The following is a 19335-nucleotide window of genomic DNA, read 5'->3' as shown; positions in this document are numbered from 1 at the left end:
AGACTCATCCCAGTTTTGTTACGTCCCTCTTGACCTTGGGGGACCAAAACTGGACACAGTGCCCAGGTGTGATGGGGGTAGTTGCCTTCGTTGTTCTGCTGGCTGATACAGCACAGCCAGGTACTGATATAGTCACTGCCATGGGCTATTTTTCATGAAGGGATTTCAAAATGCTTTGTAAGGATGTTTTTAGGAATATCAGTTTCTGCCCTCCTAAGATTTCTCAAAGGAGGTCAAAGCTTCTTCAGCCCTCCCATCTACAGATCAGAAGAATTAAATCTGGTATTTTAACTGCCCTATTCCTTTTGGCATAACACACAAATACCTCACCTTCTGCAATGTGTAACTCCAGAAAGAAATTTACGGGGCAGAAAAGACCCCCTTGGAGAGTAAGACGGATGCATAAATTTTACATTTAAGTGAAATGCAATGAAATCTTCAGGTTTCTGTTGTGTGTACACCACACAAAAGGGATTAAACTTTTTCTAAACTGTTCTATAAATGAATCACAATGTTTTTCTTAACTATTTCCCTGAGCAACATAACACAGACAAAAATGAGCCCTGGCCCTAATCTTAATAATTTCATCAAAAAGCATATTCCAGCTGGGTGACTGCTCCACCAGATCCTTGGCAACAGGATTGCACATTCTGGAGGAGAGTGCACCGTCCTTCTCGCCCAGCTCAGTGCTTGACCAATGCCAAAGTTTCATCTAAGCAGGGATATGTGCCTCAGTTTCCTCATCTTTAAAACTGGAACCATGGTACTGGACTTCCTTTTTGTAGTAGCAAGAGAGAAATGTTAGTGACCTCCACTACATCTATCACGATCTTTTTCTTGCTTGCAGGCATTTGGAGAGATAGCAGCGTTATAGTGTGTGACACTTGGGAGGTCCACCATGCCATCTCTTATTCAGAGCACGCACACTTAAATTGTCCTTGGTAGAGGCTTCTCCCATGTGTCCTTGAAAAGCCTCTGGTCTGGTGGCCCACAGCCCCCCAGCATGGTCCTTCCAGGGCTTTTCTGCCCTTCCTGGGGAGCTGGGATCTCCTCTCTGCAATTTAATCCCATTTGTCTTCCTCTCCCAGCAGACTTGTTAAACTCTCTCATCTCCTTTGCAGCTACTGGTTTTGATTGTGGAAACTTTATTGTGTCTGTTCTCAGTTTCCTCTTCCCTGGCAGAAACAGCTCTAATTCCCTCCATCCTTTCCTACACCATGACTAGTTGCTCTTGCTGCTTTCCTCCAGGCTGCTGGTCAATGCTTCCTCAAACGGTAGCATCCCAAATGACTCATTTCTGCTGAGACCAGAGTGGTGCCAAATGGAGGGATTATCACTTCATGTTTTCACATATCTCACCACTGCATGGTGTGACCCAGCATGTTGCTCATCCTTCTCTGCAGCAGCAAGGAGCTCTGACACGCTAACACCTAAATTCAGCAAAAAAGCTGTGTAGCCAGGCGGTGCCGTGTCAAACATCTGCTCATCCAGAAACCCACGCCAGGCTTGTGCTTGCTCTTGTCCTTAACAAACCACCTTCTATCTTTCAGATAGTTTCTCCAGTTTGGCTAGATCATTTTGAAATCCTAGGCTGTCTCCTGTGTACTGAAAATTCTTCCACCCTAGCTATCATCTACAAATTTAATAATTGTACTCCAGGCTCTCAGTATCCAAAGCATTAATAAAGATACAATATAGTACCATAGTCTGGCTTCGGTGAATTTCATGCTTCATGCACCGTAAAAGTTTGACCAGGGATTTACTGACAATAACTCTTCGGAACAAGTTTTCTAACCAATTCTGAACTTTCTTAACCATAGTGTCACATTGATTGAAGTCACCCCCTCTTACAAGCATGCCATGTGAGAAAATGCCAAAGCTTTACTGTAGTCAAAACACATCTGCTACTTACATAAAATGATGGTTTCCACTTTTATCCTCTCACAGTAGGAACCTGAAATGGGTTTCATATTAGCTCCTCATTAATCTGTGTTTGCCATCACTCATCTGCTTGGCATTTTTCATGTATTTGCAAGTAGCCTGGTTTGTTCTTACAGTGTTTCTCTGGGCACTGAAGTTAAGCCAACTGCTCTCCAGTTGTCTTGCTTTATAAGGCCAGACGCTCCATCTGGTCAGTCTTACATGACCTTGGTCTTTCTCCTCACATTCTCAGGTAACCTCAGCCAGCTCTGAGATAGCTTCTGCCAGTGGTGGAAATACCTATGGGGAATTTCATTAGGCATGACCAGTTTGAAAACATTTAATTTATCTAAATGATCTTTTCAGATAAATTTAGACAGCTTTCTCTTTTTTGAACCTCAGTCTTGTGATGACAGTTCTGTCAGCTGTCCGATCACACTTGATCCTTTCAGTGGAAACAGAAAAAAATGTATTAAATACTGGCATTATTGGCATCGATAGATTTAAGTGATAGAAATGTGGGAAAGGAAAGGACTACCTGGTTCAGTACATCTCATCTCCAGTGTCCATAAAGTATAACATAATGCAAAACTACGTAAACCCCTGCATCGAACAAGCCAAACCCCCTTTAATGATTTCCTGCCAGGAAGTTATTACCCTGTACTGTTAACACTGAAGATGCAGGTTGAGCTTTTAGATACCCGGGGCTTTACCTTTCCTTATTACTGAGGATTTTGTACCTACTCATGGCTGCAACATCACCACGCTCTTGGCCGCTGCCCTGCTGGGAGGACAGCCTCTGCAAGCCTCCGCACACCACTCTTTTGGTGGCAGAACCAGCTGTGGCTGGAAAGGGAGCCCAGGGGGAACAGGCGCCAAGGCATGAGGTGGCTGTGGTGGCCTGAGGAGCCTGTGAGGGACCAAAGAGCCTCTCCCTCAGCCTGCGGTGCAAAGGGGGAGAGATGCAAGGCTGGAGGTCCCTTGGTGCGAGGCTTTGGGCTGGGGGTGGGACAGTGAGGAGGGAAAATACAGACAAGATGGCCAGGAGGGAGCCTGCAGGATAGCAGCAATACTTCTCAGCCAAACATTGTTACTGCTGACTTTTATACAGGTTCTTGTTCTCAATTCCAAGGGAAAGACACTTTATTTGGGGCTTCACCGTATCCTGCAACAAGCCCTGGTTTGCTCATGACTTGCACATGGCTGTGTGATGGCTGTTCTGTCTCTCGCCCTCCTTTTTTTTGTTTTTTTCAGCATTTGCAACTTTATCCCAGATCACAGACCCTCAGAAATGTCCCCAAGCTGTAAAAATGGGTTAATAATCCAAAAATCTCTTTTTTCCAATTCATTGAAGTATTATACAAGCAGTTATAAATGCTGATTTTTGAAAAGAAGAGCAGCTTCACATGCAATTGTTTAGTTCAACCAATGAAAAAAGCAAAAATTTTCTTGGAATGCTACATTATTGTTATTTTTTTAATACTAAGAGGTCCTTTAACGAATGTTAATCTCTGACAGATGGCTTCGTCCATCTGGCACTACTGAAGAGTGTAAAAGTCTAATTTATGTGGAAAACTTATTTAAAATTGTATGTTCATTAGAAACAACTAAAACAACTGATCTTTTAATCCTGGGAGTGCACGATGGTGCCAAAGCACCACTAATAAATTCCACTTCCAAGAAGTGGAAGAGATTTTGCAGATGGAACTGTTGGCATGAGCAATTTTTCTCCTTTCATAGTTGTGAAATATTTCTAAGGAAAAAAATCCCGTGAACAGAGTGTAATATCCCTCACAGACAGATTCTCACAGGCTTTGGCTCATGCTGTAGGAAGATACTTTATCAGCATCTGCCTCAGTCTCTGGTATGAGGGAGGGCATCCCTGAAGGAAAGGCAGAGTTGGACATTCTGGCTCCAAGGGTATGCAGCTCAGCGCCACACCTGAAGGATGATGGGCCACTATCGCTGCTTCTGCCACCAGACCAGCAACTTGATACTCATCCAGCCTGCTGCAATGGGCTGAAGTTCTTGCCAGCTGCCCCAGCATCTTGAGGTGCCCGGGGCATCACCTGGAGAAGGCAGTGGGGGGAAAGCAGGGCTGTGCACCTGTGCTGCGGGAGAAGAGGGAGGAGGAGATGGGGACCCTCTAGAAAGTCTGCATAATGGCTCAAGTAGGGAGGTGAATCCCCATGAAAGCAGCTTTATCAGTCCTGCTGCTTATGGAGGAATGTTACTGGTGCAGGCATCATCTTCAGAACAGTTAAAAAGGCAGGAGACAACAAACAGTTGCATGGGAATTGTTAATAAAAGACAGAATCTTCAGAGCATGATCACTTTCTGATGGTGGCCTGCGTGGTGAATCCCCTTGGATTTGGGAGGATCTTGGCCAGGTTGTTACTTTGCTCTGGGAATCTGAAATGTTATTTGGATGTGATGGTGCTCAGAGAATAAAGCCACACTTCCTCTATGACAAAATAAACATTTATCTACTATTTTTTCTTATTTTAGCATTATCAAATACTAAACCTGAGAAAGAATACCATTTTAATATTTTTTCTGGAATAAGAAAACATTATTCTATGTCAATTCAGAAAGTTCTTTCTGTCTGCAATGGGCAAGATGATTGTCTTACCTTGAACCATGAAGGGGTTCAAGTTTGAGTATTGTTTTGTGCTGAAGTAAAAGTATTATTTTGTCTTGAAGATCAGAACAGAGTATTCACTATTCCTCCAGCAAGTGAATCTATATTTAGAGTGACAATACGTAAGGTTTTCTTAGCAATGGTAGATTGTTTTTCTACAAACACAGTGTCCTAAAATTAAATCCTTAGACAAGACTTCTTTGCATTAAAAAAGTGATTTCTTTTTTGAGACTTCCAAGTCAGGTTAGCCTCTTAAGTCTCTATGGAAAAGTCTTAGATTATTTATTAAAAAGAAAACTAATCAGGCTTTTGTTATGCTATATCAATCTATTAAACTGTGTAATTCCACTAAAGATGTGTTTTCTGGTGGTATTTTAATCAGGGAGTATCTGACAGCAGAAGCATAATTTCTATTACATTTCAATGGGATTATTTTAAAGGCTTTAGAATACGCTTTATTTCCTTTTAGGTGCTCTGTGATTATTCCCTATCAGTGAGAGGTAATAGCTCCAGGCTGCTCTGTTCAAAGACAAGTCTCACTGTGCTGTGGATGTTGAGGGAAAGCAGGGTGCGGGCCTGTGAATCGGAGGAGCTGAAAGCAGATCCGTGGTCCATTACACTCTGCCTGCACAAATTTCTCTACACTCCTGAGTCTGTTATGGGACCACGAGGCTGCAGCACTCGGTCAGGATTACCGACATGGAAGCCAGAACCTGGAGCTCATACTTTTTATACAGGAGACATGGGAAGTTTAAGGAGAATTGGAAGCCAGGCTTACTATGGGTCAGACAGCCTCTACAGTTTGCCACTAGGACCCAGAGTTAGTGCCCTTCTCCAGACCATGGACACCCAAACCTGGGTCTTGTCTTGAGTGGTGACATCCTGTCTTTACAGAACCAAACAAGGCTCATTGCGTCCTTCAGAAGAATAAAAAAAAAAATAAAAAAAAAAAGGCATTAGTGGTAATGCCTGAATTTTAAATTAGTGGTTTGAACACATGCTCAGGAAATGAGACACATGAGCTTTAAGCCTTTCTCAGCTGGATGACATTCAAACCCACATCAGAGAGAGTCAGCAAGAAAGAGCTTGTAGCTGAGGGATGAGAGAGTGCACTTGGGGCACAGAGAGCAGGTTTGCTTACACATTGCATTCTAGCCTTTGGATGAAAAGCAAAAATCATTTTGGTAACACAGATTGGAGCCTCGCTGACCTCCCAAGTCATCCTTCCTCCTGCCTGGGCTCTTCCTCCGTGCTTTGGAGACCTGCGTTTGTACTGCCTCTGCCCAAGGGAGGTGGATCCTGACCCTGTGACAGATACTTAAGACCTTGAAATAGAACTGCCCCAAAAGAAACTTCACAGAGACAAAGCACAGGTGCTTTGTAACTGAATATGAGTTATTGAGGTTGGCCACATACTCATAGCTTTCATTTTATCTTCATCCATCACCTTGATAGTAAAAACTACTGGCACTTTACCTCCATTGAAATAGATAACCTGAGCTCAGTGTCTCTGTGTAAAAACACAAGTGGTGGTCACAATATGGGCAGGCTTTCATTCCACACATACTGATTTAAAAGCAGTTATCTCTGCTAATACCAGCTTGAAGGGGTTGCAAAGCACTCAGATACTTTAAAATAGAGTGGCCTCAGTAGAAAAGGTTCTGTGTGAAATCTGCTCTGTCTGCTGTTTGCACCTTCCCAAGCACAAAGACAGCAGAAATCTTTTGTTGTGGGGACAAACCCTGGTGATGGTTTTCCATGACCCTTGCTAGTCAGGCCAAAAGTGGGATTCTTTGCTGGTGTGAGAGGCCTGAGCCCATCCTTGGAGATGCACACAGTTTCCTAAACTTAAATAACTGAAGGAGAATTTAATCCAATAGCTATTTAGAATGATATTCATGAACAGATCTGCCCTTCCACTGCCAAGGGTGTGCACTGTGGAACTGAACAATTATCATGCTTCCAGAGGGTCTCTTAGAGCCCTGACTCTCACAGTCCAGGGAATATAAGACAATCTCAGAATTGATTAAAAGCAATAATTCAGTTTCTAGCTGTCATGAGCTAGAGAGAAGCTGGAAATTGTTACTTGGTTTTGATTAAAGGGTTCAAAAAAGCAAAAGGTCATGGGTATTTTCTTTTTAAATGTCATTATTTTAAAACAAGCCCCTTTACATGTGTAATTTTTGGACACATGTAATTGGCTGTTCTGTGAATAGGGCTACGCTGCGTATGCTAGCTCAGTTAGTGTGTGCTTCACCATATGCATGTTTTAGAAATAAGGACCCTGATGTCCATTTGTTGGTTAAACCTCCCCAGATCTGGCTGCATTTGATCTGTTTTGGAGGCGCTGCTGGGCATTAGTTAGTATTTAACACTGCAGAATCTGATGCTACCTGTGGTATCTCTAGCTATAGAAAGAGAAACTTTTCCAGGGGTAGCAATCACAGTCAGACTTGGCAATATGGGGGCTTGTCATTCACAGTGCTACCAAGTATTTTCAAGCTCAGTTCATTCCTGCAGTTGAAACCTTTTGAAATCCTTGGAACCAGTGCCCAGAACAAAGTACAGGTAAAGGAGAGGCTGCCCAAGCAACAGCTGATCTTCCATCTTTAGCATTCCCTTATGACAGGAACTATTGCAGATAGACTGTATGTAGAACTTCATAGAAATAATAGTTTTCCCCGACAACAGGATCTTTGTACGATGACTAAGCTTTGCAAGACTTGACATACAGAGATGGAAGAGCAACAGAGCCACCAGAGCCCTCCTGACATAATCCACTTGTTTCTTTTACTTCTAATCATAAAAGTAGAAGGCAAGTTTTGTTTTCTCTTCCCTCCCTATTTCTTCCTTTGTGTAGAGAAAGTGAAGAGTAGATTGAGCAAATCTGATCACAGACTAGTTAAAAAAGGAAAAAATTAATAAAAACTGAATGCATGCCTCTTTCCCTTGAAGAAAAGAAATGGATTTTGAGAGTTATGTATCCATGATTCTAAATGTGAGAAATTAGCCAATTCTCAGATGTGGGAAGCTCATTCCACCTCTACTAATACTTAAGCCAGGAAGGCAGGTCCCATACCTTGCGTTTGCTGTTTTCTGTGTTACTTAACTACAAGGTTTGTGTCTCATACTGTGACTACAAGGAGAAGCAAGCTTTCAGCCACAGAAACGAATTTTGAGTCTTGAACACAAGCTCAGCTATTGTGAGTACAAAGTGACATTTAATTAACCTAGAAACTGTTACTGAGGAGTTTGCCTGAGCAACAACGATCAAAGAAGATGTGTCTCCTCCGTTTTATTGGTCTGATTTAACTCCCTACAAAAGGATGTTTTGCACTCTAAGCATGGAGGGGGGTGTCCTTCTTTGAAGTTGTTTTCAAGTGCTTTTGGCAAAGCGGGTAAGAAGTGTGATGTTTTCTGTCTCCTTCTCTGTGCAATAAAATTACCAGCTGCAGAGACCAAAGCCTTTCCCCAAGAACTGCAGAAAAGTGCAAAAGGCTGCTCCTCCAGCAGGTGCCGAAGCCCTTTCCAATCAACCAGATCTACTTTTATACTGGCTTTTTTAGAAGCCAGTTGTGGGCATTCTTGCTCAAGCATGATGACAGATAAGGGACATGTTGTCCAAGGGGTCTGTGATAAGCTGGGACCAGGAACCTGGACTAGAGCAGAGACTAAGTCATGTTTTTAAAGTCTTGATGTTGGCAGCACTGTCAGTGCCAGTCAAACCTGAAAGGGAGCTGAGCTGCAGATTTGATGGCTCAACTCCCTGCTTAACACACTGTTCCCAAAGTGAAGGACAGCAGGTTTTAAACAGCACTATTCAGTGTCACATAGTTTTACTGAGTTAGTTCTCTGCTTCCCGATCCAGAGGGAAGGCACTGCAGCAGGGAGGGAAGGCAAAACTGCCCTCTTCAGTGGTGGGACAGAATAGTTACATCGATTAAAGTTGTGCTGTAGCCATGACCTTAGAGGAAGAGCAGCAAAGACACAGCTCTTGGTTCAGTCCTGAGGAGTGCACATGGTTTGGTAAGTAACTATTTGAGTAGTACTCCATACAAGAGATCATAATGTATTAAATCCAGCCTTCTGGCAGAAACAAAAAAGACACACAGAGAAACCCCACAATAATGACTTAAAATTTATTTTTAAAAAGAAGTTCAGATTAAAATGGAAAACCTGTTTGATTAAAAAGGAAACTGAGGATAATATGCTTGTAAGCATAGAATCATAGAATAGTTTGGGATGGAAGGGACCTTTAAGCCAAAGAAGTCAGTGTGGCTACAAAGTTTACAACAACAACAATTAGAAAGAAATAAATAGATAAATAAAAGATAAACAAAAGATATGTTATTTCAATAAAGGAATAAAGCATGATGTCTGTAAAGTTAAATGCAAAAACAACAAAAGAGTTGGGCCAGATACAAGATTTTGAAGAGCAAGTCACAAAAGGCAGAAGCTAATATTAAACATTGTTAAACATATTTAATATTAAATGTTTTTAGACACATTAGAAGCAGTTAATTGTTAGGTTATATAATAAAAGCTTATCTGTACACCAACAAAATAGCTCAGAGAGACAGGGTGGGGGTGCACACAACACCCTGCCTGGCTCCTCTCAGGTCTATCACGGGGGTCATCTTCCCATCACATACCCATCTCCACATGCCAGAGGGGCATAGAGGCACAACCGCAGGCAGGACCCCAAATCCAGGATCCCCAAGGAATGAGGGAGCAGCTTCCCTAGGCCCCTCCCAGGACTGTCCCAGGATGGCCTCAGCCCGTGTCCAGGCTTTAAGCCCATCTCAAGGTGTTGGGAGCAGCTCTCCAGATCTCCTTTGGACTGTGGGGGTCACTGCCTGGGGCTGTAGGACACACTATGGGATGCTGGGGAAGAGCAATTTGGAATTGCACAGTGTCCTATTACAAGATGCTTAGGAAAGGAACTAAAGGTGGGAAAAGGCAAGAATTCAGGTGAGTTGGGGTGCTTTGTGTCACGTACCTCCTGGGAATACGTTTTCAGCCTTGCTACTGGTGTAACCTGGGGCATGGAGTTGTGGCAGCCTCTTCTCTCTCGAGCTGTGAGATCTAACATTATATATTTTCCTCTGACAGAAACCAGCCAAAAGTCTGTGGAAGTGATGTGGTATCAAGGAGAAAAAGGAGCAAGCAAGACAGGTAACAGACCATGACAACAAGGGTATCAGAAAAGCTTTGGTGTCCACTCTGTTGAATTTTAGCTTTTCTTTATGGCAAAGAAACTTCCCAAAACCAAAGAATAAACAAATGAAACTTCAGATCTGATAATACAAATAACAGTTGGCTGTCAGGGTGTCAGCAGGTATTCACACCAGAATTCTAAATATAGATGGAACTCAGATATAAAGTCATGAAATTACTTCTGGGATATATAATCCATCCAGACATAACACCTCAGCTGTGGTGCCACAGGAATGGATGGTGACAGATGTGACAATAATTTTTAATCCAGGAAATAGATCAGCAATCCTGATTTCCACTCTGGGACATGGCACAGGATAAGACTAGAAGTATTTATATAGGTAAATGTGGTCTGTTGGGAAAGGTCCCATAATGCATAGAGAATAGTAATGACGTGTGTTAGATTCCTTTGAAGCTTTTCAAAAATAATTAAATTGCCAGGGGGTTAGAAGGAAGATAATTTTATGTATTAATAACTGGTCGAATAACAGAAAACAAAGTTTTCTCAATGGAGAAAGGAGATCAGTGAAATCCCTAAGGAATCAGTGGTGAGGCTTGTGCTCTTCAGCATATACATAAACAATCAGAAGTGTGTGAACACTGAGGCAAAAAACTATGTTGATTATAAAAGCTATTCAGATGGACTATGCCCATCTGAGTTCAGTTAAGGTTTTCAAGGCACATAGTGATTTACAAGCAGATCCTTAACAGTGAAAATGCACAAAGTAATAAAAACTTCAAGACATAACTGAAATATAACCCAGGTGCAAAACAAATAGCAGCTACAATCTGGATTTATAAATAGTCTCATCTATGTCACTTTCAAGTAAAATCATAGACAAACCTGATTGCAGAACTATAAATCAGTATTATAAAGAACTGGCCATTGTAAATTATCCTGTCTCTTTAAGCAGGAGAGAGTGGGCCACATGGGCTGGCTGAAATCCACTGTCAGATGTTATCTTAGCTTAAACTGGCCAACTTCAGAGGCTCCTAGAAATGAAGGCTGTGAAGGGACTTCTGAGACCAGTCAGTCCATTGACCTGAGGCTGCATCATGTGTACTTGCACCTTTCCTGACAGAAGAGTTTCAAAGGCCTGCAGCACTGGGAAACCCACAAGCTTCTCTTTGTAACCCTTGATGTTATAATGTTTTTCTTAATGCTTATCTTGAATATTCTTTTCATTAACTTAAGCCTATTATTTTTCATTTGGAATATGGGAAACAGATAATTTCTTTATTTTGAACAGCAGCCTTACGTGTATTTAAGGACATAAAAGACCTTAATGACTTCAGTATTGTTTTCCTTTTGTCTGAGAACCCAGTTCATTCAATCTTTCTTCTTAAGTCACATTTTCTAGATCCCTACTCATTTGTGCTGCTCTTCTCTTGGCTTTCTCCGTCTGCAGGGATATGAGCCAGACCAGCACAGGCAGTATTCCAGCTGAGTCCTTACCAAGCACTGAGTAGAGCAGAATGGTCATTTCTTATGTCTTGCAGTCTATAGTCTTGCTTTTATGAGAACAGTATTTTCTTTATTGTCACCAGTACAGCACTGTTGGTATGAGTTTACCTTCTTCACCTGGCTTAATAATCCTCTCAGGTTGTTTTCTGGAGAATGTTTCATGGCATTCCCAGCTATAATGTGTGACTCTAGAAACCTATGTACTTCTGTTTCATTACCCAGTGACAGAGCAAATCTAGAAGAGATTCCAACAAAACCACCTTTGTATGTGCATATTTTGATAGTGGACAAGCAGTGGCTACTTTGTAGTCACATGTGCAACCAGTTTTGTACTGGCCTTATGATCGTTTTTGTCAACCAGTGATTTTAGAATTTTTGTCTTTAGACTTTGATCTGGGCTACCCTTAAGGGGTTTCTGAAATGTAGCAAAGAGAAGTAGGCCTATTTTCAGTAATTAAAATTTACTAAGGAGGACTGTGAGCTTCCTTGTGGAGTATCTTAGCCAATACTTGTCTCCTTTGTCTTCTGAGTAGTGTTTGTTCAATTTTTTCCATCAAGACTTTTCCAGTAAAAATTTCCTTTGGTCAGTTGAAAATTTTCTGTCTCCATTCTACATTTTTAAAAGTTATCCAATATGTTTTCCCTTTTCTCATTTTCAGGCCATCTCATTTGTTCGCTGTGGGTTTGCAGATGTTACATCATTCTGAGTTTACTTCCACCAGGTCTTTAGGATCTCAGGCTGAAGTTTATCAGTCCTAATCCACTTGAAAACTTCTAATTCATCTAAATAATTTCTAACTCATTCTTTGCCTATTTTAGCGTGAAAACTTTCTCCTTTACAGCCAATACTGATTTTTTCATATACCTGCTTCAGATACTTTTTCTCACTCAGATGCAACCTAAAACAAGCAAAATGAAAAGGCCAGAGAGACAATTTCACAATATTCCTAATCGAGACTCAGTTAAAAAGAGACTGTAATAACTCAGTGAGGGTCTAACCCTGTCTTTTTTCCCAGACTTTATAACTGAACACAGGAGACAGATGCAGCCTTTATTCCAAAAGCACCTGGAATACTGATCAAGAAGCCTCAATTCCCGTAATAAAAATACACCAACCATCAGCAGAAATCAACTAGGTAGAAGAACCACATGTGTTTTAGGCAAATGCTGCATGCTCCAGAGAAAAAACCCAACTGAGAACAAAGGAGGAATGATGACAGTTCATACACAAACCACACACAGTTTGCAGTCTATTTGCCAGATTCTTTGCCTAAAGATGACAACTAGAGAAGGGACAAAACCCTTCACTGCTTCATCTCCCAGAGGACCCTCTATCTCTCCTTAAGCCTCAGGATAAAGCCTGGTGATAACTAAGTGGTAATTTTTTTTCCCCAAGTCTCTTTCATATGACCTGAAAGAAGAGACTAACAGACCTTGTGAAACTCAAGCGGCAAACCACCAGTGCTGGGTGACACCCTGGGAACACAGCTGCTTGAGTCAAGGGTCAATGGAGAGAGAAACCACCCCTGTTCAATACTTACAGGCCCAAATCTGAGATGCTGTGGGGAACTTGATGGGATCTGGTGAGTTGCCAGTAGACATGTTCTGCAAAATGTAGGTCCAAGAAGAGTGGACCCCATAAGGTCCTTGAAATTGCCATTTGCCTCCTTGTCCCACACTTTAACCCAGAGCAAGGCAGAAGGGAGCTGGTGCAGAAATTTGGGTGCCTCAGGAGCCAAGCTCAGACCACTTACTCCAAACTTAGTCACTCCACAACTCCTATAAGACTGTTTTTTGCTATTTTGTACTCTTGGTAGTGCCTAAGGTTACATAAAAAGAGGGTTTTGTTAGGTCTGTGTATCCCAGAACTTCAACACATGGTGGCAAAGACCCAGGGCTGTCTAGTCCATGTGTTTCTTATAGAAAATTAATATTCACTTTCTCATTTCCCACCACTGCATAAGTGGAGGAAAAGCCATCCCTCAAAGCAAAGCCATCTCTTTAGGAGAAATCCCAACAGCACCACAATTACATGTTTTGTATAAGATGAGTCTTAGAAAGTCACGGGAGGAAAAGGTTTGAAAGAAAACGTGAGATATAAAATGCTAGTTCAAACTCTTATCTACAACTCTGTTAGAAACAATAAAAATAGAAAATAAATTATTTATCATTGCATTAAAACCTGTCCAATGAGCCACAGAGAGAATGGCACTGATCTGCTGTGAGTTATACTGTCTTTCCTCAGGCTGGAAATGTCATCAAACATCAGCCAAGACTAAATCACTGAGCTGAAGGGAAGCAGTTCCAAATGTTTCCCATGTAATATCTAGTTAAGAGTGTTTCAAATCACTATCCCAGAATAAAAGGTCAGTCATTAAACAATTTGCCAAAAGAACAAATTATCCCTATGGAAGAAATATAAACATTAATTAAAGAAAATACTATGTTGATCAAAAGAAGAACTCATAACACCAATAAACAACCTGGAATTACTTCCTGAACAGAAATCAAATCAAGCCGGAGATGCAAGCTGTACACCAGAACTAAGAAAAACTTACCTTCTCTACTTAGTAAACCAGTCAGTTCAATTGCCCTTACCCAAGTGTATCTCTGGCACAAAACATAAATCTATTGTCTCTTGGAACACTGGCTATGAAGAGAACAGTGTCTCTAAAAAGACTTATCTGCTGAGGCCCACACATTGAATTGTTGACAAGATGTGTTTTATATATGCAAAGAGGAGCCAACTGCCAAGCCTCAGACAAACTATTGAAACTAAAGCAGTTCATAGTTACTTATCCCCAGCATTATCACTGGCACAACATGCACAGCAGCTGTCATTCTCTTTAACCTGTATCATTTCCTGTTGCCAGGCTTTAGGTATAGCAACATGTCCCACAATACATTGATCAGACAAGTAAAACAAGGTAAAATTGAGAAACAAACATAATTCCTATCCCATCTTTGGACCCATCCTAATAAACAACTGAGCATATCCTCCTCAGGACATGGTAAGATTAAAGCATGTTGACTCCCTGCTCCCAAGCTTAAAGTTGAAACCCTCTGCTAAGACAGCTGTCTGTCAGACCAACAGCTCACAACTCATACAGAAATTAGACATCAAATGGACACACGGGGAGAATACTTTCATTAACATTAATCACAAGGGAAGTTTCTAAAACAGCATCCTTGGGCCTTGCCACAAAAATAAGACATCTTGCATCTCACGTGTCAAGAGAAGCCCTGGGTGGGTGAGAGGAGTGCCAGCTGAAGAGTTTCTCTGATGTACCCAGCACCAGCTGTTGTTGGAAGTCAAGGGACTCTGGCCTCCTGCATGGCAATTCCTTCACTCCTAAATAACATCCTGGAAATTTGCCTTGGAGATCTAGATGAGACATGGCACCAGTTGATGGCTAAAATATAATGTTGACATGTTGGTACAGGGATTTGCTTAATCAAATGAATTTTAAACTTCATAATTGCTGCTACAAGTAAATTAATAGCCCTTAAATCCATGCTTAGTGTAACTGTTTTTCTGAAATAAGTTTGAGAATAACCACATGCTTCAAGGAAGGCACTCAGAAACACTGAGGTGGCTTGGAAAGAAATAAATATAAGTGATGCCACCAAATACCATTTCTTGTGCCAGCCACAACCTCCGTTTGTTGTTTGGATGATGATACTTGGCAGATAAACCATGATGTGAAAAGGTTTGACCCCATACAGGCAGCGACAGTATTGATGAGCACTTTATCTGGCACCAGGAGGTCATTATCACTGGTGGAGGACTCATGCTGTGTAAGCACAAGGGATGGGATGAGGCTAGAGTTTGGTGCAGATGGATTAAAGCTAAATGGGACTGACAGGCACTCTAGCGAGGGGAAGAGGCATATGAGCCCTATGTCTCTTTGAGGTGCACAAGCCCACGTAGGTCTTATGTGTAACACAATAGTAGATACCAATGTTTAGGGACCTGCATCCCAGCCTTCCTGTGCTTCCTGGTTGAAAAATCTAGCCTCAAATGATATTTTGACTTGGGGAGGGCAAAGAGCTAAGAAATGCCAGTGCTTATGTTACTCCACCTCTGGGCATGGTTGGCCCTCTCAGCAACCCCATCTCACTTTGGCTGCATACTGTGGCATTCCCTGCTCTGTTTACAATAGCATTTATGGCAGCTGGACCAAGTCTCTTCCCAGGGCTACATCTGTCAGGACAGCTAATGAGGTGTATCTGACAGAACTGCATTCACAAGACTTTATAAGGTGGTGTTAAGAGTTGTCTGCTGTCACAAAGCACAGCACCTCAGCAAGATGTGAATTCTTCTGTGGAAACCCAGGGCAAACTATTGAAGCACTGAGATGCCAACATAAAAAGAGATGCAGGACACAGTCACACCCTGAGGGTCTGAACAGTCATTGCAGAACTGTGTTTACTTTCAGCAAGCTTGTGCATATCTACAGGGCATTACAGTACAGTGAGGCCTCCATTGAGGCTCCTGCTGTGTCTGCTGTCTCAGACTTACAGGCAGGGATGAGACCTGCTGTGGGGACATCACAGCTCTGGATGTTTTTGTGTATGATATCCTAGGATATTAAAGAGGCTAAGGCATCCTTTGTTGCACCTGCCTCGCATCCTTTTTTGCTCCGTTATCCTAGGGAAATGAGTGATGAGATGTGAGTTCCCATACACAGGTGGATCTCCAAAAAATGAGACTAGGCAAGAAGAGCACTGAGTGACCCATGCCACCGATTTCATTACTTGGGAGACTTGAATATGGGGTTTCACATCCTAAGGAAAGGCCGGCAGAAGGCATCCTAGAGCTGAAATCAGTGATGAGGTGTAACTGCTCTCCATCTGCCTACATGCACAGAGGCCTTCACAAAAAGTTCCTCAGTATCGCTGATGGGTACTAACCCAGGTTAGACAGCCTGAGATGAAGATAGTGCATCTGTCTGGAGATGGAGATGAACTGCAGTCAGTTCTTTGGAAACTGATGTGTGATACAAGGCCTGTTACTGGGATGATTCAGCTGTGATCAGATTCTGAGATGGTGAAAGAAAGCAATTAAATCCCAAAACAAATTCTTGCATTTTAAATCTTGCCTTCATTATAATTTAGGATAAAAAGTCAAAATTTAAATGAATAAACAAAACTCAGAATAAAAATTTGCAGAGAAAGAGAAAAATGTATCCGAAGTCACAGAAACCACCTTATGACAGCATTACTGACATAAAAAATTGCAATGTAACAATGATAAAGAAATAAGAACTCTGAAAATAAATTGAGAGAGCTGGGCTGCAATCTTCCATTTTTATTTTAAGTCATTCCATTATTATTTTTCTGAAATTTTGCAGCAGAACTGATACATTCCCATTTAAAAAGAAATTTCAAGGAAATTAATTTTCCATCTCTTTTGAAAATAGTGGATGAAATCACAGTCTTTAGTTGGTAGTAAGTGATAACAAAGTGTTCTTACCAATCTGGTCTTCAAACTTGCATTTAAAAATATTACATGGATGAAACGAACACTTTAGAAGTAATTGATTTGCATTGAGCAAATTCTTGTTCTTGCCAGCTGAAGGCATAATTTGGGTCAGATGTCTGGGGAATTCACAGCCAGGAATAGATGAAGAATTGTTGAGATTTGCTTTGAAACCCATGATGGGGTGAATTTCAATTGTCAAAATCCTTGTAAAGTTGAAGCAGGGTAGGTTCCTGCTGACTAGATATTCATGAAAAATAGCTAGCAGCAGAAGAACGGAAAAAATGAGTGGGAAAATGTAAACCAGGGAATATAGCAAAAGCTTGAACAGGAAGCCCAGTCCTTGAGAAACTTTTTGACACCCAGAGCATGAACCTATCTTCAGTGGGATCTGTGGTCCCCACATTGCAGGCCACAGGCGCTTTCAGACCAGCAAGGGGCTTACTTTGTAATGCACCAGGAACGTGTCTTTGTTCCTTGGAGCAGAACTGTTCCCATGCTAAAAAGAGAGACACAACTGTTAGAGACAGTCTGGAGCCTGCAAAAGAGAGACATACAGCCTATCCTGGAATGTGCGATGACAGCTGAATGTTGCTTGATTTTGTGATTGTCTGGGATTTTCCAAAGCACCTTGGGTGGATGGGTACCCACTTCTCAGTGGCATCCAGTGAGACTATGTATTGCTTTCCTGCACTCCTTTCAACATGTTTAATTATGAAAACTGGAAAGAGGCAATTCATTTTTGCAGGGAAAACCTGTTTATTTCTGACCTGGGAAGGAATACCAGCTTAAAAATATTCTCATCAAAGGCAGGTAAAGCCACATGGGTCTAGACCAGCTCGGCTGTCAGGGTGCCCCAGATGCAAGGGTTCCCTGTGTCCACTGGTCAGCACGAAGTGCTGTGGTGACTGCATTATCCCACGTCTGTCCCCAAACCTCAGGACCGGGCAGCCCTGGAACCCCACAGCCAACTGGCAAGGCCACCCACTGAGGGGCTTGTAGGGAGGGACTCAGCAGGGTTTCCACAGGAACCAGCATGTTGTACCTGTATTTTGTGAGTCACTGCTCCAGGCAACAGGAATACAAAGCCAAAGGACACTGACGCCTTCTCTCACACAGCTAATCCCCCCCTGACTCAGGTCAGACTTTCTCAGAGTTTTATAAGAATCCAGAAGAAAATACTTTTAAAAGCACTGTAATTTCAGAAACAAACAGAAGTTGTAAAGTTACCCCATATTTAACATCGCCTAGAGCTAGGAAGTCATCCCAAGCCTTACTTGAGCATCATACCGTACACATCACAGAAATAACTGCAATTAAAAAATTGAACTTTTATGTAGAGGAGTTTCTCTAACATTTGACTTATAACAGTGACCATTAGATGCCACTCTCTCAAGACATGGCAATTTCTTTGATGCTTTTCAAATGAGCAAAGAGTACGGAAAAATACAAAAGGAAACCCTGTTCAGTCCATACTGTGAGTGCTATGGTAAGGAAAAAAAGTCTTCATAAACCCAAAGTAAACCCAAGCTTACTTTTCCAAATAAATCTCACTATTACTAGGCACTATTAAATAAATTCTGTACTGAAATTGCAATTAAATTTGAAACCAATTTGAAATAAAACCAATTAAGATTACTTTTTTTTTTTTTTGACACAATGACAGTTCCTGTTTTTAGCCAGCTCTTATTATCTTGTGAACATTTCTGCTGCTACATTCCCATTCCTTTACTGCCAAACCTGCTTTTCTTTCTTCCACAAAACCCAAAAATGCAAGAATGTCATGATGTTTCAATTGATTGTGCTCCTGACAGAAATGGAAATTCAGTGACACCATGGCTGCATCTATGTATAATTTGGTCTTTAGGAAATGAAGATAAAGCTTTGAATGTAATTGTGCTAACAAACAAAACACAGCAGGTGCTTAAATCTACTATAATTTGTTCTTATTAAGTCTTGCACCGAGAAATTGAAAATGAATATTTGTCAACTGATCCACATTTTAAAATTAATTAATCAATAGCAACATGTTTATCTCTAATATGCTTAGTGTACTTTTTTACCTCTCAAAAACTTATAACATAAAATCAATAACCCACATCGACCGAAGTTATTCAGTACAATAACATATAACTTGCTGTCATTTTAAAACTTAGTTTTAGTAACGCAGAATTAATTTTCAATGCCAACTTTTATGCTGCCTTTTTTACACAGAATTCTGGGTAAAGAGCTGTTGTTAAATAATATAGCTGAGAACGTTATCTCTGCTTTACAAGCAAACACACACGCACATCTATATAAAATATCTTCTTCCTATAATCTTTTACTGCTAGATTCAAAGTAAGTAAAAAAATTGAATTTTTTTATCTAAAAGGAAAGGTGCAGAATGAAATGGAGATAACAAGATGGAGTGTACAAACGTACAAAAAAGATGTGAAGACTGAAACAAAGGGAACAGGAAATGTCACACAGCAGCTCCCCCTGCCAGGTAGAGGTATACAAATAATTGATTACTGCCTTTTCTTTTCCAACAAAACAAAAGCTATGCAAAACAGGACATTTTTTTTTAAACTCAAATGATATACTAGCTAATGCTTTGCAGATTTAAGC

At 41.2% G+C, this 19335-nt stretch overlaps 1 long non-coding RNA gene across 2 annotated transcripts in view; it reads left to right on the top strand.

The window, feature by feature from the left end:
- Nucleotides 1-19335, top strand: part of LOC135579092 (uncharacterized) — a 36826-nt gene that overhangs the window by 5225 nt on the left and 12266 nt on the right. The window contains exons 2-3 of one of the 2 annotated variants that reach the window (XR_010471517.1): nt 9674-9736; nt 19100-19213. This is a non-coding gene — a long non-coding RNA (uncharacterized LOC135579092). The remainder of the gene's footprint in view (nt 1-9673; nt 9737-19099; nt 19214-19335) is intronic. The other variant, XR_010471516.1, reaches the window with a different exon arrangement.

This window comes from Columba livia, chromosome 3, assembly GCF_036013475.1.
Source record: "Columba livia isolate bColLiv1 breed racing homer chromosome 3, bColLiv1.pat.W.v2, whole genome shotgun sequence".
Lineage (NCBI taxonomy): Eukaryota > Metazoa > Chordata > Aves > Columbiformes > Columbidae > Columba > Columba livia.
This window is presented reverse-complemented; position numbering and strand designations above follow the sequence as displayed.